Here is a 21984-nt window from a genome sequence, read left to right on the forward strand (position 1 = left end):
TTATGTGTGAATTTGAACCTGTCATCATGATACTGGCTGGTTAATTTTGGAGACTTGTCAATGTAGTTGTTTCATCATGTCACTGGTCTGTGTACTTCAGTGTGTTTTTGCAGGTGATTTTCCGATCCATGTTTAGTGCTTCCTTCAGGAGCTCTTGCAAGGCAGACCGGGTGGTGACGAAATCCCTTAGCATTTTCTTGTCTAAAAAAGATTTTATTTCTCCTTTGCTTATGAAGATTAGTTTGGTCTGATATGAAATTCTGGGTTGGCATTTCTTTTCTTTAAGAATGTTGAATATTGGCCCCCAGTCTTGTCTGGCTTGTAAAGTTTATGCTGAGAGGTCCGCTGTTAGTCTGATGGGCTTCCCTTTGTACGTGACCTGGCCTTTCTCTCTGGCTGCCCTTAACACTTTTTCCTTCATTTCAACCTTGGAGAACCTGATTATTATGTGCCTTGGGGTAGATCTTTTTGTGGAGTATCTTATTGGGGTTCTCTGGATTTCCTGATTTTGAATATTGGCTTGTCTTTCCAGGTTGGGGAAGTTCTCCTGGATGATATCCTGAAGTGTGTTTTCCAACTTGGTTCCATTGTCCCCAACTCTTTCAGGTACTCCAGTCATAGGTTCAGTCTTTTTACATAGGACCATAGTTCTCATAGGTTTTGCTTGTTTCTTTTCATTCCTTATTCTCTAATTTTGTCTGCCTCCCTTATTTCAGCAAGATAGTCTTCAAGGTCTGATATCTTCTCTTCCACTTGGTTGCTTTGGCTACTGATACTTGTGTTTGCATCATGAAGTTCTTGTGCTGTATTTTTCAGCTTCATCAGGTCGTTTATGTTCATTTCTATACTGGTTATTTTAGTTAATACCTCCTGTAATCTTTTATGATGGTTCTTAACTTCTTGTATTGGGTTAGAACATAATCCTTTGGCTCAGTGAAATTAATTATTACCCACTTTCAGGAACCTACTTCTGTCAGTTAATCAGTCTCAGCTTCAGCCCTGTTCTGTGCCCTTACTGGAGAAGGGTTGAGATCATTTGGAACAAAAGAGGCATTCTGGCTTTTTAAATTTTCAGTGTTTTTGCATTGTTTTTTCCTCATCTTCATGGTTTTGTCTACCTGTGATCTTTGAGGCTGTTGACCTTTGGATGTGGTTTTTGTGGGGTCTTTTGTGTTGATGTTGTTGTTGTTGTTACTTTCTGTTTGTTTATCTTCTAACAGTCAGGCCTCTCTTCTGCAGGTCTGCTGCAGTTTGCTGGGGGTCCACTCCAGACCCTGTTTACCTGGGTATCAGCAGTGGAGGCTGCAGAACAGCAAAGATTGCTGTCTGCTCCTTCCTCCAGAAGCTTCTTCCCAGAGTGGCCTTGACCTGATTGCTGTCAGCTAGAACTCTCCTGCATGAGGTGTCTGGAGACCCCTAATGGGAGGTCTAACCCAGTCAAGAAGCACGGGATTGGATCGGGGACCTGCTTAGGGAGGCAGACTGACTGTGTCTTAGCAGAGCTGGTGTGCTGTACTGGAGGAGTAGCCCTCATTGGGATCAGGTGGTCTCTTCAGAACCAGTAGGCAGGAAAGATTAAGTCTGCTGAACCTGAGACCATGGCTGCCCCTCCCACCAGGTGCTCTGTCCCAGGGAGATAAGAGTTCTGTCTGTAAACCCCTGACTGTAGCTGCTGGAATTCCTGCAGGGATGCCCTGCCCGGTGAGGAGGGATGGCTTTGGGTCCCACCTAGGAAGCAGTCTGGCCATGATCTGCAACAGCCACTTTGCTGCGTTGTGGGGGAATTCCACCCAGTCCAAACCTCCTAGTCTCCTTAGCACTGTGAGGGGAAAACCTCCAACTAAAGCCTTAGTAATGATGGTCACCCCTCCCCTGGGAATTGAGTTGTCCCAGGCGGACTCCAGACTGCTCTGACGTCAGCGAGGATTTCAAGCCAGTGGATCTTAGCCTGTGGGGCTCTGTGGGAGTGGGACCCTCTGAGCGAGACCACTTGACTCCCTGGCTACAGCCCCCTTTCCACAAAAGTGGACATTTCTTCTGCCTCACTGGAGTTCTGGGTGCTGCTGGAGTGTGTAAGAACTCCTGGGCTGAGCGCCGTGACTCACGCTTGTAATCAAAGCACTTTGGGAGGCCGAGGCGGGTGGATCACGAGGTCAGGAGATCCAGACCATCCTGGCTAACACGGTGAAACCCCGTCTCTACTAAAAATACAAAAATTAGCCAGGCGTGGTGGCGGGCACTTGTAGTCCCAGCTATTTGGGAGACTGAGGCAGGAGAATGGTGTGAACCTGGGAGGCAGACTTGCAGTGAGCCAAGATTGCACCACTGCACTCCAGCCTGGGCAACAGAGCGAGACTCCATCTCAAAAAAAAACACAAACAAACAAACAAACAAAAAACTCCTGCAGCTCAGCACCTGCCCAAACAGCCACCAACAAAAGCAGCTGTCATTGGTCTGCCCAGTTTTGTGTTTGAGACCCAGTTTTGTGTTTGAGGCCCTGGTGATGTAGGCTCCCGAGGGCATCTCCTGATCTGCGGATTGCAAAAATCTGTGGGAAAAGCTTAGTACCCTTGGTGGGTAGCACTGTCCCTCACTACTTCCCTTGGCTGGAGAGGGAGGTCCCCCTGCCCTGTGCAGTTCCTGGGTGAAGCAATACCCTGCTTCTTCTCACTCTCTGTGGGTCATGCCAACCATCTAGTCAGTCCCAATGAGAAGAACTGGGTATCTCAGTTGGAAATGCAGAAATCACCCACCTTCCTCCTTCCTCTCACCAGCAGCTGCAGACCAGAGCTGCTTCTAGTCGGCCATCTTGGCCCCTCCTCACAGAGGTAAGTTTAATAAGTCTGCTAAATTTTTCCTTGCCATAATGATCAGTGATGATCTTTTTTTTTTTAATTACACTTTAAGTTCTAGGGTACATGTCTACAACGTACAGGTTTGTTACATATATATACATGTGCCATGATGGTGTGCTGCACCCATTAACTCATCATTTACATTAGGTATATCACCTAATGCTATCTCTCCCCTCTACCCTCTCCCCACAATAGGACCCAGTGTGTGATGCTCCCCTTCCTGTGTCCAAGTGATCTCATTGTTCAATTCCCACCTATGAGTGAGAACATGCGGTATTTGGTTTTCTGTTCTTGCGATAGTTTGCTGAGAATGATGGGTTCAAGCTGTATCCATGTCCCTACAAAGGACACAAACTCATCCTTTTTTAGGGCTGCACAGTATTCCATGGTGTATATGTGCCACATTTTCTTAATCCAGTCTGTCACTGATGGACATTTGGGTTGATTCCAAGTCTTTGCTATTGTGAATAGTGCCACAATAAACATACGTGTGCATGTGTCTTTATAGCAACATGACTTATAATCCTTTGGGTGTATCCCCAGTAATGGGATGTCTGGGTCAAATGGTATTTCTAGTTCTAGATCCTTGAGGAATCACCACACTGTTTTCCACAATGGTTGAATTAGTTTACAGTCCTACCAACAGTGTAAAAGTGTTTCTATTTCTCCACATCCTCTCCAGCACCTGTTGTTTCCTGATTTTTTTTAATGATTGCCATTCTAACTGGTGTGACATGGTATCTCATTGTGGTTTTGATTTGCATTTCTCTAATGGCGAGTGATGATGATGATCTGTCTTTTAATAACTTAAATGTTTTCCAGACTTCAAGACTCTCACCCACATCAAAAACAGAATTATATGTCTGCCGTATTACCAGCATTTTAGAATGTTGTACTTTATCCTCTAATTATAGGTCAAATAACTAAGGTAGAAAGGAGTAAAGCAACTTCCATGTATGTAGGGAGGATGTTGGGGGATCTGGAAATAAAATTCTGCCTTGGGATTCCCAAGAGGTTGGTGATTATGATTTTTGTACTCTTAGAAACAAACTAAAATGACATTCTGTTTTGTTCCTCTGCTTACCGTATTCAATTCTCTAAACTGCAAAATCTGTGCTTATCGAGATAACTTGGATTGTCAATTTGTTGAGCTCAGCAAATGCATTTCCTGAGCCCTTGTGAGTAAAGCTCTGTGCTGGTTACACTGGGTATCTGTGCCCAGCTCAGCCTGGGTTGTGAGAAAATCAATAGCCAACACCCACAGGCTTATTCTGGTAAAAGGGAGATGATAATAAATGGTGGGGTGTTTTTCTTTTTCTTTTCTTTTCTTTTTTTTTTTGAGATGGTGTCTTGCCATGTTGCCCAGGCTGGTCTCGAACTCCTGGGCTCAAGCAGTCTTCCCTCCTTGGCCTCCCACAGTGCTGGGATTACAGCGTGAGCCACCACACCTGGCCTTGTGATGGTGGTTCTGATAGGGCTGGGCTTTCAACCTCCCAAGGATTCTGATCAATCAGCCTCAGGAGAATCTTCTGCAGAGAGTGCCCAGCTGCCAACTGTCATAGTTGAGTGTCACAGAGTGGCATGGGTCTCCTCCCTCTGTTTCATTTCACAGATTACATGTTGTTAGTAGGAACATCAGCAGAAGGAGTGTGAGGATGTTCATTCTAAGAACTAGAAAAGATGTAATAATGCTACTGGGTGGGCTGTCGATTTTAAAAAAGTGATCAAGGGCCTTCTCAGAAAGTGATTTTAGGAACTATAATGCATAGATGGGATCAATTGTAGTGTAAGAAGTGAAAAATTATTGCACTGAACAGCATCTAACAGCTTCTGGAGAAAACATATTTCCCAACTGACCCTAATGATGGACTTAAATACCAAAAAAACAGAGAGAACCACTAACTTCTGTTATCTTGCAGAAACAAGAGAACCTTAATACACTTAAAACTGGAAAAATGTCTGTGCCTCTAGGGCCATGCAGTGAAACAGATTGCATGGTAGGTGACATAGGCAGGAGCAGAATGGAGTTTATGACAATGGCCATAAGATGATGAAAAAATGATTTGGGGCCTTTGAAGCAGCAGACGAACTGGCTCAGAGGAACATTGCACAGCTGTAGAAAAACAACTTTTGCAAAATTTTCCTCCACTCAGTGGGCACTACATATTTATTCTAGGATCTGCATTCATTCTTTCTCAGACTGTCTACTTATTGGCTTGGGCCTACAATGACTTTTCTGAGAGAGGTGAGGGATTAGCACAATAGCACACACACACCTGAAAGAAATAGTGAATTTCTAATTTTCAGATTTTAGTCTCTGACCTAACCAAATAATTGACCATTATAGATTTTAACTATTAATAATATTAATGATGCTCACAAATATGAAGATTTAAGCACATCTTATGATAATAAGATATGCTTTCTAAAAAAAGAAATGGTAGAATTGTAGTCCAGGGATGTTAATAAAAGTGGCAAATAACATTACATCATCTTTTTTTTTTTTTTTTTTTTTTTTTTTTTTTTTTTTTTTTTTGAGGCGGAGTCTCGCTCTGTCGCCCGGACTGGAGTGCAGTGGCCAGATCTCAGCTCACTGCAAGCTCCGCCTCCCAGGTTTACGCCATTCTCCTGCCTCAGCCTCCCGAGTAGCTGGGACTACAGGCGCCCGCCACCTCGCCCAGCTAGTTTTTTGTATTTTTAGTAGAGATGGGGTTTCACCGTGTTAGCCAGGATGGTCTCGATCTCCTGACCTCGTGATCCGCCCGTCTTGGCCTCCCAAAGTGCTGGGATTACAGGCTTGAGCCACCGCGCCCGGCCTACATCATCTTTAAAAAAAAAAAAAAAAGATGAGGTCTCACTATGTTGCCCAAGGCTTGTCTCAAACTCCTGAACTCCAGTGATCCTCCCACCTCAGCCTCCCAAAGTACTGGAATCACAAGCTTGAGCCATCACCTTCGGCCCATATCATCTTAACATCCAACAGGAAACAGGTAAAAGAAGGAAGAAGGCTGACAACCCAGTGTACAGATTCATATGTAATATACGTTGATTGGTTATAAATCAGCGGAATTAAATCTAGGTTTGTACTGGCTCTTGGGTTCTGTCATAGAGGCAGAACATTGAGAAATAAAAAACTGGAGTATAAGATAAATTCATTTAAGTAACTAGATTTTAGTAAACCATAGACAATCATTTAAGAAACCACCTTTAAAGCTGTTTGTGAGCCATGTTTTAGCCTATCAAGGTTGAACTTTAGGAGAGATACATAATGACCAATGAATGCTTTTGTTTTTTGTGACACAGTCAACTGACCCACTGGGAATGTGACCTTGTGAGTCACCCAGGCAAGCAAACTTGACATGATTGGATATAAACCTAGGTCAATAACTAAAGAGGTACTCAAATGTGCTACATATGTCAACTGTGACATAACAAACTGAAAGGCCATTCATTCTCCCTTGAGGGAATGAAGCTGATAGAGCAGGGGACTGCAGAATCAGGGTCCTAATGCTCACATACTGAAGTGAGTGGGCTCCTACTTCAGAAGTGTGATAGGATCTACTGTCTCCTAAGTATTTCTTTGAGTATCCCACAAAGAAATCCCCTCAGCCCAACATTATTAGTTATTTAAAAGCTTTTGGTCTCATTTTATAATAGATCACACCAGAAATAAGAATAGTCAGCATCCAGTACAAACTCATGATAACTTGATAGATATATCATTGAAGACCATCGCAAAGTCCCTGATACTACATAATGCTGGGATAAATTATTGAATACTAAATTTAAAAATAAGAGATAACATTGCAGATAAACAGACATGCACATGGGAAACCTCATCAACTGCATGAGCACTCAAGGAAAACCTATTGATGAACATAACAGAATATTACACATGCATTGGTCCACAAGGTACACACTCTGCCCAGCCTCAAAACTTAATATAGATTGGGACGTTCCTCTTCCTTGGGCTGATGATAAAGCTCCAAGTAAAATGAAAAAGATTCTTTTCACCTGGTAAATACGCAGGACCCCCACCCCCACCCACCCCCCCACACACACACAAAGATGTTGTCACTGCCAAATGTGACTTCAATCTGAAAAGCATTTGTTTCTAGCAGGATACAAGATCAATATACATAAATCAATTCTATTTTATGTAATTCCAATGCACAATTGAAATGTAAAAAGCAATACCACTTACAATAGTGTCAAATATATAAAATACATAGGGATAAATCTGACTGAAAATTACAAAATATTTCACAGAGAACATAATGAATACCTAAAAACTAGAGAGAAATTCTTTGTTCGTGGGTCAAGAGACTTAAATATTGTTACGTTAATTTTCCCCAATTTGATCTATAAATTCAATGTAATTCCGCTCAAAATCTCAGTGAGCATCGTTGATAGAAAGTGATCAGCTGACTCGAAAATTAATATGAACTAGCATAATCAAAATGCTAGTAAAATGAAGAACAAACTTGGAGGACTAGCTCTACCTGATTTGAAGAATTATTATAAAGTTATAGTAATCAAAACAGAATGGTACTGGGATATGATCTCACGCCTGTAGTCCTAGCACTTTGGGAGGCTGAGGCAATCCCTCTATGTGGATTGCCTGAACTCAGGAGTTCGAGACCAGCCTGGGCAACGTGGCGAAACCTCATCTCTACTAAAAGTGCAAAAAGCCGGGCAGGGCATGGTGATACACTCCTGTAATCCCAGTTACTGGGGAGGCTGACGCATGAGAATCGCTTGAACCCGGGAGGTGGAGATCACACCACTTCACTCCAGCCTGAGTGACAGAATGAGACTGTGTCTTAAAAAAAGAAAAGAAAAAAAATTGATAAAATAGGAACAAAATACACAGTCCAAAAATAAACCGATGCATATATGGAGAAAAAGATATTTGACAAACATGAAAAAGAAAAATATTTAAAAATGTATAAACTTTCAACAAATGGTAGAGGATTTTCTTTTAAACAAATGGACATGACATCTATGTGCATATAAAAATAAGTAAAAATCAGATTCACGTGTCATGCCATATATAAAAATTAGAGTGTATCAGAGGCTGGGAACAAGAGTGGGGAGAGGGTAGAAGTTGGTTAATGGGTACATTAGGTTAGGTTAGGTTGTGCCATACAGTTAGGTTGAAGAAATAAGTTCTAGTGTTCAATAGTGCAGTAGGGAGACTACTGTTAACAATAATTTATTGTATATTTTTAAAAATAGCTATAAGAAAAGAATTGGAATGTGTGTAACACAAAAGATAAAAGTTTGAGGTGATAGATATCCTAATTACCCTAATTTGGTCATTACACATTATATACATTTATCAAATTACCACACATACCCCCAAAATATGTACAACTACTATACATCAATTAAAACATTAATGAAAAGTAGATCATAAACACATTTATGATGATTGAAATCACATCAAGTATTTTTCTGGACCACAATAGTATGAAACCAAAAATCTACAGAAGGAAAACTGGAAAATTTCACATATAAGTGGAAATTAAATAACATGCTTTTGAACAGCTGATGGGTCAAAGAACAAATCAAAAGGGAATTTAAAAATATCTTGAGACAAACAAAAATGAAAACAAACATAATGGAACCTTTGGAAACAGCAAAAGCAGCTTTAAGAGGCAAGTTTATAATGATAAATGCCTACCTTGGCTGGGCACAATGGCTCATGCATGTAATCCCAGCACTTTGGGGAGGCCAAGGTAGGCAGATCACTTGAGGTCAGGAGTTCGAGACCACCCTGACCAACATGGTGAAACCCCATCTCTACCAAAATGTACAAAAATTAGCCCAGCATGGTGGCATGCACGTGTAATCCCAGCTACTCAGGGAGGCTGAGGCAGGAGAATTTCTTGAACCAAGGAGGTAGAAGTTGCAGTGAGCCAAGATCATGCCACTGCACTCCAGCCTGTGCAATGGAGTGAGATCCTGTGAAGGAAAGAAGGAAGGAAAGAAGGAAGGAAGGAAAGGAGGGAGGGAGGGAGGGAGGGAGGGAGGAAGGAAGGAAGGAAGGAAGGAAGGAAGGAAGGAAGGAAGGAAGAAAGGAAGGGAGAAAGGAAGGGCAGGAAGGACGAAGGCAGGGAGGGAGGGAGGGGAGGGAAGGGGGGAGAGAGAGAGAGAAGAAAGAGAGAAAGAAAAAGAAAAGAAAGAGAAAGAAAGAAAGAAAAAGAAAGAAAGAGAGAGAGAGAGAAAGGAAGAAAGAAAGAGAAAGCCACATTAAGAAAGAGGGTCTCTAATAAGTAACCTAACATTATACCTCAAATAACTAGGAAAATAGTGAAATACAGTTAGCAAAAGGAAGGAAATAATAAAAATCAAAGCAGGAACAAATCAACCAAAGAATAGAAAAACTAGAAAAATTGACAAAACTGAGTTAATTTTTTGAAAAAATAAAATTGACAAACTTTTCACTAGACTAAGAAAAAAAGAGAAGAGCCAAATAAATAGCATCAGAAATGAAGTGGAGGTATTTCAGCAGATGTGTCATAAATAAAAAGTATCATAAGGAACTATTATAAACAATAGCAACAAATTGGATAACCTAGAGAAAATGGATACATTCCTAGACACATACAACCTACACAGATTCAATCAAGAAATAATAGAAAGCCTGAACAGACCAATAACAAATACAAAGATTGAAGTAGTAACTATAAACCACCCAAAAAACAAAAGCCAGGACCAGGACTCAGTACCAAATGGCTTCACAGTTGAACTCTACTAAACATTCAAAAAAGAATTAATGCCATTTATTCTTAAGCTCGTCTCAAAAATAGAGGTAGAGAGAATACTTCCAAAATCATTTTATGAAGCCAGCATCACTCTGATAGCAAAGCCAAAGACACCAGAAGAAAAGAAAACTACAGGTCAATATCTCTGATGAACATAGATGCAAAATTCCTCAATAAAATACTACCAACCCAAATTCAATAACACGTCAAAAAGAATATATGTCTTAACCAAGTGGAATTTATCCCTGGGGTGTAAGTTTGGTGTAGTATATGCAAATCAATGTGGTACAGAATGAAAGATGAAAACCACATGATCACCTCAGTAGATCCAGAGAAAGCAGTTGACAAACCTCAACATCCTTTCATGAGAAAAGCACTCAACAAATAAGGCATAGATGAAAATTTCTTCAACATCGTAAAGGCCACTTATGAGAAGCCCACAGCTAACATGATACTCAATCAAGAAAAACTGAAAGCTTTTCCTCTAAGATCCAGTCCAAGTCAAAAGATGCCCAGACTCACCACTTCTATTAGACATAGTACTAGAAGTACTAACAAAAGCAACCAAGAAAGAAAAAGAAATTAAAAGGCATTCAAATTGGAAAGGAAGAAATGAAGTTATCCCTGTTTGCAGATAATATGATCCTATATGTAGAAACCTCTAAAGACTCTGCAAGAAAGCCCTGTTAGAACTAATAAATGAATTCAGTAAAGTTGTAGGATATAAAATCAACTAATAAAAATCAGTTGCATTTCTGTACACCAATAGTGACCTATTCAATAAAAAATTTTAAATCCTATTTATGATAATATCAAAAAGAGCAAAATCATCAATAAGTTTAACCGGCCGGGCTCGGTGGATCAAGCCTATAATCCCAGCACTTTGGGAGGCTGAGACGGGCGGATCACGAGGTCAGGAGATCCAGACCATCCTGGCTAACACGGTGAAACCCCGTCTCTACTAAAAAAATACAAAAAACTAGCCGGGCGAGGTGGCAGGCGCCTGTAATCCCAGCTCCTCGGGAGACTGAGGCAGGAGAATGGCGTAAACCCGGGAGGAGGAGCTTGCAGTGAGCTGAGATCGGGCCACTGCACTCCAGCCTGGGCGACAGAGCGAGACTCCATCTCAAAAAAATAAAAAATAAGTTTCACCAAGGAGGCAAAGATCTATCCACTGAAAATTATAAAACATTGTTAAAAGAAATTGAAGGTACAAGTAAATGGAAAGATACCCCATGTTTATGGCATGGAAGAATAAATATTGTTAAAATGTTCATACTGCCCTAAAGTGATCTACAAATTCAAGACAATCTGTATCAAAATTCCAATAGCACTTTTCACAGAAATAGAAAAAAACAAACTCTAAATTTGTATGGAACCACCAAAAAACCAGAATAGACACAGCAGTCCTGAGAAAGAAAAGCAGAGTTGAAGGGATCATACCAGCTAGTTTCAAATTATATTACAAAGCTATAGTAATCAAGACTGTATGGGACGGGCATTAAAATAGACACATCGACCAGGAACAGAATAGATAGCCCAGAAATAAACTCAAGTACATAAAGTCAACTACTTTTTGACCGTGCCCCCAATAACACACAATGAGGAAAAGATAGTCTCTTCAATAAACGGTGTTAGGAAAATTGGGTATCCACATGCAAAAGAATGAAATTGGACTCGCATACAAAACACACAAAAATCAACTCAAAATGGATTAAATACTTATGTGTAAGACTTAAAATCATGAAACTCCAAGAAGAAAACAAAGGGGAAAGGCTCCTTGACATTGGTCTTGGTGATGCCTTTGTTTTGCGGGGTGGGGTGGGGGTTGCAGGGGATAGGCCACCAAAAGCAAAAACAAACAAATGGGACCAGCTGGGCGCGGTGGCTCACACCTGTAATCCCAGCACTTTGGGAGACCGAGGCAGGCAGATCACCTGAGGTCAGAAGTATGAGACCAGCCTGGCCAATATGACAAAACCCCATCTCTACTGAAAATACAAAAAATTAGCCAGGCGTGGTGGCGGAAGCCTGTAATCCCAGCTACTCAGGAGGCTGAGGCAGGAGAATCGCTTGAACCCAGAAAGTGGAGGTAGCAGCAAGCCAAGATCGCGCCATTGCACCCCAGCCTGGGCAACAAGAATGAAACTCCACCAAAAAAAAAGGGACCACATCAAACCAAATAGCTTCTGCACAGCAAAGGAAACAATCAACAACATAAAAAGGCAGCCTGTGGATTTGGAGAAAATATTTGCAAGCCATGTATCTGTTAAGGAGGTTAAATCCAAAATATAAGGAATTCGTAGAACTCAATCACCGAATAAATAAAAAATGGGCAAAGGACCTGAATAGATATTTCTCCAAAGAGAGCAAACAGATGGGCATCACGTATATGAAAAGTTGCTCAATATCACTAATCATCAGGGAAATACAAGTCAAAATCATGATATCACCTCACACTTGTTAGGTTGGCAACTGTATAAAAGACAAAGGAGAAATGTTGGCAAGGGTGTGTAGAAAAGGAAACACTTGTACACTGGTGGTAGAAATGTAAACTGGTACAGTCCTTATGGAGAAGAGCATGGAGTTTTCTCAAAAATTTAAAAATATGACCCAGCAATCCCTCTTCTGAGTATATATCCAAAAGAAATGAGATCAGCACCTACTAGAGATATCTGCGCTCCCATATCCATTGCAGCATTATTCACAATAGCCAAGATATGGAAACAACTTAAATGTGCATCACAAGTGATGTTTTTACTTATATGTGAGAACGTGCAGTATTTGGTTTTCTGTTTCTGCATTAATTCGCCTAGGAGCATGGTATGTTTTTCTATATGTTTGTCTTGTCTCTGATTTCCTTCCACAGTGTTTTACAATTCTTGTTGTAGAGATTTTTCACCTCCCTGGTTAGCTGTATTCCTAGGCATTTTATTCTCTTTGTGGCTATTTTGAATGGGATTGCATCCTTGATTTGGCTCCCAGCTTGGCTGTTACTGGTGTATAGAAATGCTACTACTTTTGTACATTGATTTTATATCCTGAAACTTTACTGAAGTTGCTTAGCATTTCTAGGAGCCTTTGAGCAAAGACATTCAGTCAACTACATTTGACCGTGACCCCAGTAACACCCAATGAGGAAAGGATAGTCTTGGGCAAAAAAATGGGGTGTTCTTGGTATAGAATTAAATCATCAACAAAGAGAGATAGTTTGACTTTCTCTGTTTGTATTTCAATGCCTTTTATTTCATTCATTTGCCTGATTGCTCTGGCTAGGACTCCCAGTACCATGTTGAATAGGAATGGTAAAAGTGGGCATTCTTGTAGAAGTTAGAAAGAGCTCAAATGAAAAATCTATGAATCAACAACTCTGTGCTGAAAAAAATCAAAGAAAAAAATTAACAACCTAACATTAGACCAAGGGGAACTAGAAAAAGAAAAGCAAACCAACCCCAAAGCTAGCACAAGAAAGGAAAACCAAAATCAGAGCTGAACTGAATAAAATTGAGATGTGAAAGTACATACAAAAGCTCAACAAATCCAGAAAACAAAACTAGAAGAAATGAGTAAATTCCTGGAAACATACATTCTCCCAAGATTGAACTAGGAGAAAACTGAAATCCTGGAACAGACCATAAGGAGTTTTGAAATTGAATTGGTAATAAAAAGTCAACCAACCAGAAAAAGGCCTGGAACAGGTGGATTCATTGCTAAATTCTTCTATAATGAAGAGCTGGTAATAATTCTACTGAAATTATTGCAAAAACTTGAGGAGGAAGGACTCCACCCTAACTCATATTAGGAGGCCAGCATCATTCTGATTCAAAAACCTGGCAGAGACATACAACATAAAAAGAAAACTTCAGGCCAATATGCCTGATGAACATAGACACAAAACTCCTCAACAAAATACTAGCAAATCCAACCCGGCAGCACATCAAAAAGCCAATGCACCATGAGCATGTAGGCTTCATTCCTGGGATGCAAGATGTTTCAACATACATTACACGATTCATCACACAAATTGAACTAAAACTGATAACATGATTATCTCAATAGTTGCAGAAAAGGCTTTTGATAAAATTCAACATCACTTCATGTTTAAAAAAACTCCCAACAAACTACACACCAAAGGAACATACTTCAAAATAATAAGAGCTATCTATGACAAACCCACAGCCAGCATCATATGGAATGGGCAAAAGCTGGAAGCATTCCCCCTAAGAACTGGTAAAAGAACAAAACAATGAATTACACTTCAATAACACTTTAAAAAATTGCTCCTCAAAGACATTGGTAAGAGAAAGAAAAGACAAGCCATATTTAAGGAGAAAATATTTGGAAAATATAGATCAGATAAAGGACCTCTGTCTGCAACACTAAGGGAACTCTCAAATTTTATTAATAAAGAGACAATCAAGTTTTCAAGTGAATAAAAGATTTGTAGAGATATTCAGCAAAGAAGATATATGGAAGGCACGTAACAATATGACAAGGTATTCAATATCATTAGTCATTAGGCAAGTGCAAATTTAAACCACTATATACCAAGTAAAATGACTAAAGTTGAACGAATCACCATTCCACATATTGACAAAGATGTATGGAAACAAAAACTCTCATACACTGCTGATGGGAATGTGAAATTTTACAAGCACGTTATAAACAGTTTGGCAGCTTCTTAAAATAGTAAATCTGTACCTACCACACGATACTGCTATTTCACCCAAATGAAAGGAAAGGATATGTCCATACAGATTCATTGATAAAAGCTTTAGTTTTATAACCAGAAGCCATCCAAATCCATGAACAGATGAATAAATAAAATAAATTGTGATATATTCATCACATGGAATATTAGTATAGCAGAGTGATCTATTAATACACGTGACAACATGGCTACATCTCAAAATAATTATTCTGAATTAACAAATCAAACCAAAATAATTTACATAGTGTATAATTCTATTTATAGAAAACTTAATCTATTATGATAGAAAGCCAACCAGTAGTTGTCTGAGGTGGGGTAGAAAAGTGAGGGAGGAATTATTAGTGATGCAAGGACACTTTGGAAGTGGTAGATATATATCCACTATCTTTTTTTTTTTTTGAGATAGGGTCTGGTTCTGTCACTCAGACTGGAGTGCAGTGGCACATTCTTGGCTCACTGCAACCTCTGTCTCCTGGGCTCAAGTCTTCATCCAAACTCAGCCTCCCAAGTAGCTGGGACTACAAGCACATACCACCATGCCTGCCCAATTTTTGTATATTTTTTAGAAATGGGGTTTCACCACGTTTCCCATGCTGGTCTTGAACTCCTGAGCTCAATCTATCCACCTGCCTTGGCCTCCCAAAGTGCTGGGATTACAAGCATGAGCCACCATGCCTGTATATATTTACTATCCTGATTGCAGATGTATACTATCTTCAAACTTTTTAAATTATACACTTTAATTATGTGCAGTTTTTTGCATGTAAGTTATATCTCAATATAATTGCTAAAAGTTTAAAATATTATTTTAAAACTGCCATAGCTTGATTTAATAAATCTTTTTATATTTAAAAAACTGATATAATTCTGTATATTATCAGGACAAAAGAGAAAAACCATGTGATTACCTTGACATACACAGAAAAAGAATTTGGCAAATTGAAAACTTTTTTCAGGATTTAAAAAAAACAAACTCTCAGCTTGATAAGAACAGAAGGCAACACTTCCAACCCTGCTAAGGGCAGATTTGAAAAACCCACAGGTAACATTAATAAGATTGAATGCTTTCTATTAAATAGAGAAAAACGTGGAATATCTGCTGTTACTCTTCAATCCAGCATTATACTAGAGATATTATGCAATGCGATAAAGTAAGAACAGTAAATAAATAGAAACATTGCAAAGATTGAAAAGAAAGAATTGAAGCTATCTTTCTTCACAGATCATGATTATGTATGTAAACAATTCCAGAAATCTACAAAAATCTACCAAAACTATTAAGTGAATTTGGCAATGTTGCAGAATGAAAGTTTAATATAAATAGTCTGTTGTATTTCTGTATATTAGCAATGAGTGTTTGGAAAATAAAATAAAAATACAATTTGGGACATGGATGCAGCTGGAAACCATCATTCTTAGCAAACTATCACAAGAAGAGAAAACCAAACACCGCATGTTCTCACTCATAGGTGGGAACTGAACAATGAGATCACTTGGACTCGGGAAGGGGAACATCACACACTGGGGTCTATCATGGGGAGGGGGGAGGGGGGAGGAGGGAGGGATTGCATTGGGGAGTTATACATGATATAAATGATGAATTGATGGGTGCTGACGAGTTGATGGGTGCAGCACACCAACATGGCATAAGTTTACATATGTAACAAACCTGCACGTTATGCACATGTACCCTAGAACTTAAAGTATAATAATAAAAAAAAAAAAAATAAAAAAGATCAATGAAATGAAAATAAAAAAAATAAAAATAAAAAAAAAAAAAAATAAAAATAAAAATAAAAATACAATTTCATTTAAAGTAACATCTGAATACATGATGTGCTTAGAAACAAATTCAACAAAATTTATGTAAGGCCACTACACTGAAAACTACAAAACACTGCTTTGAGAAATTATATATATATATATATAAACTAAATTAGTGGGGAGATAAACCTTGTCATGAATCAGAAGAGCTGTTATAGTTAAAAAGTCAGTTCTACCCAAATTGATCTCCAGATGCAATGCAATTCTAACAAAAATTCCAACAGGCAATTAGGTAGAAATTTATAAGCTGATTTGTATGAAAATGTCAATGATCAATAATAATAAGAGAGCAATATTATAAAAGAACAATGGTGAAGGTATTCACTCCCTATTTCCAGATTTACTATACAGCTATGGAAATCAAGATAATGTGTATTGTTGAAAAAATAGAACATATATCAATATAAGACAAAAGAGAATTCAGAAATAGATCCTTACATATATGTGTAATAAATGATTCTTAGACAAGAACATAGTTATATGTATATATACATAATCACCTTTTGATGATTATCTATCTTTATCTTCAAAACAGGTAACATTCAGAGAACATAAAAAGAAGCCACAGGCTGGGCACGGTGGCTCACGCCTGTAATCCCAGCACTTTGGGAGGCCGAGACTGGCGGATCACAAGGTCAGGAGATTGAGACCATCCTGGCTAACACGGTGAAACCCCGTCTCTACTAAAAAAAATACAAAAAATCTAGCTGGGCGAGGTGTCGGGCGCCTGTAGTCCCAGCTACTGGGGAGGCTGAGGCAGGAGAATGGCTTAAACCTGGGAAGCGGAGCTTGCAGTGAGCTGAGATCAGGCCACTGCACTCCAGCCTGGGCGACAGAGCCAGACTCCGTCTCAAAAAAAAAAAAAAAAAAAAAAGAAGAAGCCACAATATAGGAGAAATTATATTTATCTCCAACAAAGGATTTTTTAGTAGTATGTATATATAATGCAGTCTGATAAGATAAACAGCACAATGAAACCATTTCTGAAAAGACTTGAGTAGATACTTCAGAAAATAAGATACATAAAGGTCAATTTGCAAATGAAAAGATGCTCAACTCTTTAGTTATCAAGGAGATCAATCAATACAACAATGAGATACCATTACTTATCCATGAGAATGGCTAAAATTAAAAAGATGGAAAATACCACATATAAAGCAAGTTTTATACTTGTGAGAATAAAAAATGGTACAACTCCTTTGAAAATCTGGCTAACAGTTTCCTGTAAGACTAAACATGTACAGATCAGATGGACAGTCCTTCCACTCCTAGGAATTTACACACTATATCCACACAATGATCTGTATGTGGATGCTCATGATGCTTTATTCAAAATAGCTCAAACCTAGAATGACACAAATGTCCAGCAACAAGTGAATGTATAAACAGACATGGTATAGCCACACAAAGGAATACTACTCAGCAATTACAAGGCATTAACTGTTGATGAAAATACTCACATGGATGGATTTTAAAATTAATACAACACATGAAAGAAGGCAGACACAAAAGAACACAGGTATAATTTCATTTATAGAAAATGGTTAAAAATGCACTGCCAGAAAGTGACAGTGGCTCCTCAGACCTGAGGGTTGAAAGATTGATTAACTGCAAAGGGTTACAAGAAACTTTGGGCTTATGGAAATTCCTATATCTTGATTGTAGCAGTAGTTCCATTAGTGTATACATTTGTAAACATGCATTGGATTACTCATTTTAAAGTGGTGCAGTCTATTGTACCTAATAAATATCCTTATAACATTGATTTAGTCATCTTAATTTCTCCATACTAGCAATTAGCAGCTAGAAAATGAAATTCAATAAAAATAATAGAAATTAATATCCAAAATCATTACATGCTTAAGAATACATATAATGAAGCAGGTACAAAGCCCCTGAAAACTTTTGGTGAGAGAAATTAAAGAAGACTAAATAGAGAAATATATTACATTCATGGATGGGAAGATTCAATTTTGTTAGGATATTACATCAACATAGTTCTGATTAATGTTTCTAGGAGGAATTTTTAGAGAAATGTAAAACCTAATTTCAAGATATATTTGAAAATCAAAGAACCTAGAATAGGCAAGTCAGTCTTGAAGAAGCAGTAAGTTGTAGGGGTTATTCTCCTGGATTTCAAAACTCATTTTAGAGCTACAATAATTTAAAAACTATGGTACTAGTGTAAGTATATAGAAGTATACCAACATACAAAGAATACAGACTCAAACATTATGCTCACATATATACAGTTTTTTAAAGTTTTTAAAAACAAAGACACCAGTGCTTCTCATTGGGGAAATGAAAGACTTTTCAATAAAAAGTTCTTCAGTGAAAGAAGTTTAAGACCAGCCTGAGCAACATAGCAAACCCCGTCTCTACAAAAAATTTAAAAACAAAAAATTAGCCAGAAATGGTGATGCGTGCCTAGAGTTCCAGATACTTGGAAAGCTGAGGCAGGAGGATCGCTTGTGCCCAAGAGTTGGAGGTTGCAGTGAGCTCTAATAACAACTGCACTCCAGCCTGGATGACAGAATGAGAATCTGTCTCAAAAAAAAACAAAAACAAAAAAACAAGCATCTCACATTAATAGTAAGTGGCCAGAATATAATGCTGACTGCAAGTTGTGAGGAAATATATTAAATGAAACAAATTGAATTCAAGAATTTTTTTGTTTTGTTTTTTGTTTGTTTGTTTTAATGTGTGTTTGCTTGTTTTGCAGAAATGAGGTACAGGGGAGAGAAACACTGACTTGGAAAGCACCTACACAACTGAATTGGAAAATGTGGAAAGGGGATTGGGGAAGGGGGACTCTTCCTGAGATCGGGCTCCAGGAATTACAGCAAAGAGAACTTGGGCAAGTTACAGATTCTCTGTGCCTTGGTTTCTTCATCAGCAAAACAGAATCATCCCATAAACTGTAAGGTCTGTGGTATCAGAAGGTCCCCAAACTGACTGCACATCTGAGTCATGTTAACAAACACATTCCAGGCCCCACCTGAGGGCACTGAATCAGAATCCCTGCAAGGAGGACACTGGGCTTGTATTTGCACTGACCTTCCAGGTGTTTCTTACTCTGGTCAGCTTGGGGGTAGGAATCATTGAGCTCCATCACATCATTCCAAAGCCAAAACACAAAAGCAGAACAAGAATGTATTCAATGCAGCCTCTAAAGAGGATAAAACTATTAGGGGAACCTAGAAGTGAAGGAGACATGCCTTGCTGGGCTCCATCTTAACTTTATCCTGAGTATGGCAGAGACACGAGCCCTTCGGGACACATGCCTGAGGCAGTGACAGTCCAACCTTGGAAGAGTGGAAGCCCTAGTTTCAAATTCAAGCTTGCTTTGAGTAGATGTTAAGTTTACATCTTTTTGCATAGCAACAGGGCCAATTTTTTCCAAGCTGCTCAACTTACAAGAAAAGGAATCATACTGGTAAGAATTCAAACTTCAGCAGACTTGGGTAAGTAAGTCTTATAAATCTGTTCTAGCCACCTAACAAGAAACCAGAAATTTAGCAAGTTCTTTTGCATTCAGGACAATTGTGTTCACTACATCAGAGGCACTGAGACATGAAGAAAAGTCCCTCTAAAAAGGGAAAGCATTCCTTCCTGCTCTAGGACATCACTGCCAACTTCAAGGAGTTTGGAACACAGCTGCCCACTCTACAGTATGGTTTGCTTTTGTATCTGGAAAGTGTCTGACATCCTGAGACCTGGACCCATTTCAGAGACCTTTGAGAAGAGCCCAAATCACTGATGGAATTGGACAGTGCATGGAAATGGTTCAGCAGGATGAGGGTAAGTGCAGGATACGGCCAGGTCATACTGAAAGACAATGAGTGGCGCTGATGGGGACAGACAAAGATTAAAAACAAAAGTTTGTGCTTCGGCTTCAGAAACTCAAACCAATAACTAATTTGCTCTTATAAGCAATAACGAGTATTTTTCTACTTACATGAGAATTTAACCTCAAAACAGAAATCAGAAAAATATTAAGTCCAGGGCATAAAACCTAAGCCATAGCTTATATTTATTCTTTTCAAATAGAGTTAAGAGTAAAATCTTCTCCATAAAAAATATATATCATGGTTACAAAAAGACAAAAATCTTAATGAGAATCATTGGTATTCTATAGAAGAGTGAATTAAATACAGCCAAGGGAAGACCCAAGTGTCATACTTCTCTTGTATATTAGGAAGTTCCATTGAAATTCCAGGTAATAGAGGTTATTTCCCATACTGTTAAAGCGAGGTTGCAGACACTTCTAAACTTTGACCCCAAATACTCTAGTAAGGCACATCTCTGTTCTGGAAAATGATACAGTAGTGAATACTATTCCCTTGACTCAATATGGTCATTCTGCCAGAATCACAGAAACAAAAAAATGGAAATATGACCAAATACATAATTTGCTATCCTCTTCTTCAGGTTTCATACCTGTTTCTTATGGATAATAACATTACCTTAAGGATTATGATGAAAATACAAAGTCTAAATATGTGCAGTTTTGGGGAAAATGCCTGGTACAAATTGGTCGATTAATATTATTCATAATTATATGAATATTCACTGAATTATATGGATTCTGTGAATAATCACTGAATAAATGTGATTGCTTTTATTGACAATGCTCAAGACTCATCCCTGTGTGACCTCAAGTAAACCATATAACTTTCTGATCTTTCTGATCTGCAGTTTCACCATTTTTAAAATGAAGAAATTTTGCAAATTTTTCTTCCTCCCATATAATATCAGGTCTCACACGCACCAGAAAATATATTTATTTACAGCCTTTGCTACATCTCAAAGAACTGTCATTACACAGTGTAGTTGGAGGATGGTGCAGGCTGCTGAAAGGCATGCTTTACAATGGGATTGATCCAGTCCTCCTTCCTTCACTTCCACATGAATGCTGAGTAGCCCGTGGTCACACTTACCACACCTCAACTTAGGCAAGTCCAGCAGCCAAACTTAGGAGACTTGGGCTACAGGACAATCCCCCAAGTTCTAGCTTCACAAAATCTAGGTGGGGATGAAAGCTGAGAAAGTGAGAAGGTGGTTCAGGGGATCACGCTCCCCTACTCATCCCTCTCATCTCAAACTCACCTTCTACTGCACAGGAACACTGAGGATCACCAACAACCCCTGACCATGAGCTTGATCTTGCCAGGTTCTGTTACTGGAATGCAACCACATATCAGTGGTTTAGAGCAACTCAAAATGTATATATATCCAACAGTATTCCATAAGAAGTGTTCATGGCCCTGTTCTTTTCAATATATGGGAAAACTGAATGAAAATAGTTACAGGTTTACAAGACTTCCCAAGATACATGGTCACACATGCTTTCAGGGGATATATACAAATGATTTTCATCACTTGACACCTTGAAAAGAACTCTTGTGGGACCAGAATGACCTTTGTAAGTGATAAGTATGAAACGAGTGTTCAGTGACATTAAAAAAGCAAACCAATCCACGCATAGAGGTGGAGCGATGGACGTAGGGATGTGAAACAGGTCTTAAGTGTAGTGAAAAGACGAGATGCTTCCCCAGTAAGAGAAAAGAAACCAACGTAACAATGGGATGCAACAAGACTACTGAGAAAGGATAGAAAATATTTTTTAAAAATGAATTATTCATTCATTTTCAGTAGACACAGAAAAAAACTACAGAAGACCCAAAGGATATCATAGCAGTCTAAAATTTGATACCTTTGACTTGTGGAAAAGCACTGAGATCATTTTACCTTAAAAAGAAGGTGGGGTGACTTTGTGACTACCACTAAGAAAACAACCTTAGGGGAAACTATCTCTACCTTG

The sequence above is a fragment of the Rhinopithecus roxellana genome, chromosome 8 (assembly GCF_007565055.1).
Source record: "Rhinopithecus roxellana isolate Shanxi Qingling chromosome 8, ASM756505v1, whole genome shotgun sequence".
NCBI classification, from domain to species: Eukaryota; Metazoa; Chordata; class Mammalia; order Primates; family Cercopithecidae; genus Rhinopithecus; species Rhinopithecus roxellana.